Here is a 5763-nt window from a genome sequence, read left to right on the forward strand (position 1 = left end):
AAATAATCTTAGAGGATAAGTAATTTGCTGTGTTCCACACTTAATCATAGTAACCTGATTCCGGAATTCCTTTTCTGGTTCTGTGATTATAGCCTCATTTACTGCTGATAACAAAGATAGAAGATATATTTTCTTCAGAGACCTTAAATGTGTCTGGAGCAATGGTTCTCAACCTTCCTAATGTGGCATCTTCTTAATATAGTTCCTCATATTGTGGTGACCCCTAAGCATGAAATTTTTTTTGTTGCTAATTTATAACTAATTTTGTTACTGTTATAAATTATAGTGTAAATATATGATATGCAGCATATCTGTTATGCTGCCCTTGTAAGAGGGTTTTACTATGTATCCCTGTCCAGCATGGAACTTGTTCTATAGACCAGCTCACCGAAATCCCACCTCTACTTCCAGAGTGCAGGGATTGAAGGCATGCCCCACCACACTGGGCACTCAAAACTTCTCAGTCAGCTGGTGCTCTACCTCCACCTTAGGTGTGTGTGTGGCTGCTTACATGTTATAAAACATCGTTGGCAATTTTAGAAATTAAGAAAATTTTCCTACTTATAAACATTTTATGTCAATGAAGTCATACATACAGTTCTTTACTGAAAAGCTGATCTCAATAAGTTCATAATGCCTGATAATTCAAAACATGAGATTAAAAAATTGTAGCCAGGGGGCTGGTGAGATGGCTCAGCAGGTAAGAGCACCGATTGCTCTTCCGAGGTCATGAGTTCAAATCCCAACAACCACATGGTAGTTCACAACCACCCGTAATGAGATCTGACGCCCTCTTCTGGTACGTCTGAAGACAGCTACAGTGTACTTATAATAAATTAATAAATTAATAAAAAAAAAATTGTAGCCAAAATCAGGAATGCCTTCTGAAAGCAGGGGCTGTCTAGGCTGTAGCTCCTCTGTTTAATACATTAAAGGTGTGGATTCATTCCTCAGCAGTGTAAGGAAGAAAAAGCCTTATGTGACAGAAGAATGCCCTCTCTTTAGAGAAGATTGCTTGGTAGGGTCTGGTGTTTTCCTAGAGATACCTGCTCACAACCATGGAGGGAGCATTGGGGGCCTGGCGACTTAGAAGGTGAAAGGGCTGGGCTCCATGAAGACAGGTATGAACTACAGAATGGCATTCTTTGCAGAGACCAGAGCCCTTCCTGCACACACAGTGACAGCCTACCTTTCACTTATCTGGGTGTAAGCAGTCGTGCCTGATTAGGGATAGGGTCAGGAAAAGGAACTGTTTTCCTCATTGTTAAGTAGAGAGTATATTAGACTCAAAACTTAAAAACTCCTTGAACTTCACCTTCCTCCCTTTCCTTGGTAGTTTTCCATACAGGCTGGGTGTGGCCATGACTCAGTTTGTGGTAAGGATGTGGCTGTCAGTTGGGGAGGAGCTTCCTTCTGCCTTTAATTCTAGCTGGGAATGAGCTGCAGAGTCTGTTGCTGAGTCATTGCTGGTTCTTACAGCTCACAGAACTATTCTGGATAGATCTAGGAATATCTAGGCTTCTTATAGGTGGTGAGGAGGAAGTTCTGTGGATGACACAATTCCACTGGAGCCTGCCAGCCCCAGGGATGAGAAAAAGGTAGGCTTCAGTTCATTTAGACGAGGTACTAGCCTCCAGAGCAAAGGGCTTTCCACAAAGTTTCAGACCACCTCACACTGTCACCACCATAGGGCCAGAGATGCTGCCCCTCTTAAAAGTTTCTGCAGAAATAACTTGGCACAGGAGAGGCCCCACAGTCTCTTTAGTTGTAGCTGTCCTTAGAATGAGTGAGTCAGGCAGCCAGTCTGTAAGGGCAGACATAATGTGAAGAACACATCTAGGGAAAAGGTAGCAACACCTCAGGAAGAGTGCACTTGATCCTGTTTCCTGTCTTCATTCTTTTTCCCAGAATATTTATTTTTTATTGTTTGGGTTTTTTGAGGCAAAGTTTCTCTGTATCCCTGGCTGTCCTAGAACTCATTTTGCAGACCAGGCTGGCCTCAAACTCAGAGATTCACCTGTCTCTTGCCTCCATCCAAATGCTGGGATTAGAGGAGTACGTCACACCTCTCAGCTGCAGAATATTAAAGTTGTTTAATATACAATTTTTCGCTGATCATTTTGAAAGTCCCTATTGGAAAGGATAATTATTTTGTCTGATGATGAACAGTAGCCACAATGATCTACATTCTGTACTTCCACATAGATAAAGCTCATTTCTTCTTGAGACATAGGTGTTTCTGAGGTAACAGTTTTAATATTTCTGTGATGTCTGGTTGCCCCTGACGTAGCAAGCCTGGGGATATATGTCCTTTAGAATGATATGAAGTTATAGGCGAGAGGGAAGCCCACTGATCTCAATGTTTCTGAGGCACTGAGTTTAGGATTGTCTCTTCTGCAAGGGAACTTTATTGATAGACCTTGTGGCTTCACTACCTGGATGACATTGCTGGTGGATGTCATCTTGCCCTTCATGACCCTTAGTGTCCCAGATCTTGATTGAAACCCATCCTTACACACCTGTTATGTCAGAATCTTCCCCTTTGCATCCCTCTCTTTGAGATGGAAAGTCACAGACTGAACTTCTCCAGATAGGTTCTACTTACTCTGCAATTTGTACACTAAGGAGTCTGAGGTACAAATGTAGGGAGAAAGGAGAGCACAAGAGCTCTAGGGGGTAGTTTACGGAGTAGGATCACATCATTCTGAAGGCCTCCCTCCCCCGTTTTTCTTCGGTGAGTCCCAGCAGTTCTGGGATAGAGAAAAGTTGGAGGTCTTGTTGGATGGCAAGACCTCCTGGGCTGAGATAGTACTTCACAGGATGAGGAAGGAATCCTCATGCTTATCTGTTTCTACTTTTCACTGCTGATGTTGCATTTGCACAGCTGCATTCAGAACACTTGAGTAGTTTCAGTATTTATATGTACTGAATATTCAACATCTGAAGAGGCCCTCCATTCCCAAACTGACCTTCCATGTGTAGCTAAAATGTTTTCTCCTCTTTAAAGCCTTCTCTTTCCCACAGAGACAAACTTTTTCTCTTTATCCTTAACTCCAAAAATCCACCATGTTTTCCCTTTCCAGGGTTTGTCTCCAGGAAACTTTGCTCTATGATTGTGATAAAAGAAATTTTTAGATATCTGCAGAAGGCATGGTTTTGACAAAAAGGCCTATTGGGCATGGTGGTATGGACCTACAATGTATAAATTCACAATCATAGTGGGCTATATAGAGAGTGAAACCCTATCTCAAAAACAAGTCCAATAGGTCCAGCTTTAGAAGGAAGAGGTAGATCTGAAGCGTTAAGTTCTACTTTAAACCTGATATTCGAAGCTCGTGGGCTGCTGTCTTGTCCTCAAAAATGACCCCACCATTTCCAGAGACCAAGAGGTCATATGATATATGGGCCAGTTTAGAGTTTCACCATTTCATCAGGGCCAAAGTTTATTTTGCAGATCCTGTATTGGAGTATGGCTTTTTGACATACCTTCCCCCAAGAACTCCCATTGAATTTTAAAAGCTGTTGAGCCATTAGACCAGATTCTTTGGTTGTTTTGCCAAAAATCTGAAGTACAGAGTGAATCTAGCAGCTGACTCTCCATCCTGACCAAGTCTGTGAATACAAAGTAAAGACTTACTTCAGGCTGGGGGAGAGGCTTATGTCCTTCAGCCCTGGCTTCCTGTCACCTTGGGGTTGCTGCAGATCAAAGTTCAGAGAAGGCAGATCTGAATTCAGAAAGCAGGTTTGCTCTGGTCACCAGAAAGCCCTCCAAGACTGCAGTTACCAAAGGAAGAAGGTGCCTCTTGGGCACTGTTGGACTCATTCACATATAATTAACTGATCAAACTCCACCCTGTGAAGTAGGGATTGTCCTCAAGTTACTTTTAACGGACTGTACATGTTAAATTACAGGTATAGTCATAGGGCTAGTGATTAAACTAGAACAAAGATAAGATACAACCTAACTATGGGTCCTCTATATCATGCTGATTTCTCAGCAGAAGCAAGATAGTACCTTTAGGAAGTCACTGTGACACATTCTGCCATCTAATGTGAATAAGACATACCATAGTCTGCCACTTCCCATGGACCCCATTTGTGTAACTGTCAGATCATTGAAGCCTGAGATGAAGAGCAATTCTCAGCTGCCACCAGTTCTTCCAGTTTAATGGATATTCATGTCAGTCTGGGACCACATCCATATTGGCCTTCAGTTCTGCCTCAGTCCCTAAGTGCCAAGATCACAGACTTAAGATCATCCAGCTTTGTATCTAGATTTGTGGTGATGGTAGTGTGCGTTCTTGTGCCTCTGTGGTGCGTGTGTATGTGTGTGTGGTGTGTGTGTGTGTGTGTGTGTGTGTGTAAAATAGGAGATGAGAGGGAGGGAGAGAAGGAGAAAGAGACTGAATATGAATCTATGACCGAAACCCTAGCCTGGGTGGGCCTAGATCTCACTGTTGCCTCTGCAGTCTCTCCTGACTTGGTCTCTTGAGTGTTGGGATTACAGATGTGAGCTACTATGCTTGACTATCAGTATGCACAGTTGACCTCAATATGAGTAGATAGCTGTCACCATGTTGAACACTATAGTTCTTTGTTGTTGTTGTTTGCTTTTGTTTTTGTGGTTTTTTTTGTTTGTTTGTTTGTTTTGTTTTGTTTTGGTCCAGAGCATAAAGAGGTCATTTCTTCTATCTCCTTCTCTGGCAGAAAGGAATTTGATTCTCTCCACAGATATAACAACCCCCCCCCCCAACTTCATGTTCTTTCCACCTCAATAACCAATCATTTATTTCCTCCCCTAAACTAAGGGGACCAAGGGGCCTTACAGAAGAAATTAAAAAGCTTTATTTCGCTACAAATTGCGGTTATGTTACGCCCTTCCTCTAATCTAAACTGACAGAAAATGGAATGAAGGCCTGTGATTCAGCTACAAAGAAGTGTCTGCTTGACTTGGTCACATCCATCTTTTCCCAAGAAAAACAAAAAAAAAACAGAAAAGCTAAGGTACAGTCTTCCCATTTAGAATGTGGCAACATTGTATCTGCTTTCAAAACTCTGTGAAATGAAGACCAGTGTTAACAGTTGGGAAATTAGAAAATACTTGGTAGGGAAAAAATTGTTAAAGAAGGCTCCAATATTACAAATTTAAATACATACACGACTGAGTCAAAAACCACTGTTGACTCCTGCATAGATAATGGCTACACGAAGGTCACTTCTGCACTAATTATCTTAGATTGGTTTGCTGCGTCCTGGCATTTTAAAAATGCAGGATCGAGACCCTACTCAAAATATTAACATGGGTCCAATCTGGCCCTCCTGGTTAGGAGGTCGCGCTCACGTTCCAAAAAGAGTCTAAGTTCCTCCGATCCAGCCTCTAAGTCTGGAACACTCTGTCTCGGAGGCAGCTCAGACCTTCCACCATTCTCTTGTTCCCATCACCCCAGCTTCCCGTTCCGCTCAGCTTCGGAGGGTGTACTGGGGCGGGCGCCAGGCGGTGGAGAGTCCCTGGGCGGGGCTGGAGGAATGTCCGTGGACCTATAAATCTGGGCACCGCCCTGGTAGACCAGGGCAGATGGGGAGACCTGGGCAGAAGGCCAAAAAGGGAACATTATGTAGCAGCTCAAGTCCTAAGGCAACAGGTGGCGGTGGCACCGGGGATTTAGGGGTGGTGGTGTCGCTGGGCTGTGGGCGGGCCCTGCTCCCTCACCACTTCCCCATTGGTCATCAAAATAACCCATGCGCAATTTTGGTCTGCGATGT

The 5763-nt window shown here is 43.4% G+C and overlaps 1 pseudogene; it reads right to left on the reverse strand.

Moving 5' to 3' along the window:
- Positions 1–2093: 2093 nt before the first annotated feature.
- On the reverse strand, positions 2094–2474 carry LOC116073631 (annotated as a pseudogene).
- Positions 2475–5763: the final 3289 nt, after the last annotated feature.

This window comes from Mastomys coucha, unplaced genomic scaffold (assembly GCF_008632895.1).
Source record: "Mastomys coucha isolate ucsf_1 unplaced genomic scaffold, UCSF_Mcou_1 pScaffold23, whole genome shotgun sequence".
Taxonomy (NCBI): domain Eukaryota; kingdom Metazoa; phylum Chordata; class Mammalia; order Rodentia; family Muridae; genus Mastomys; species Mastomys coucha.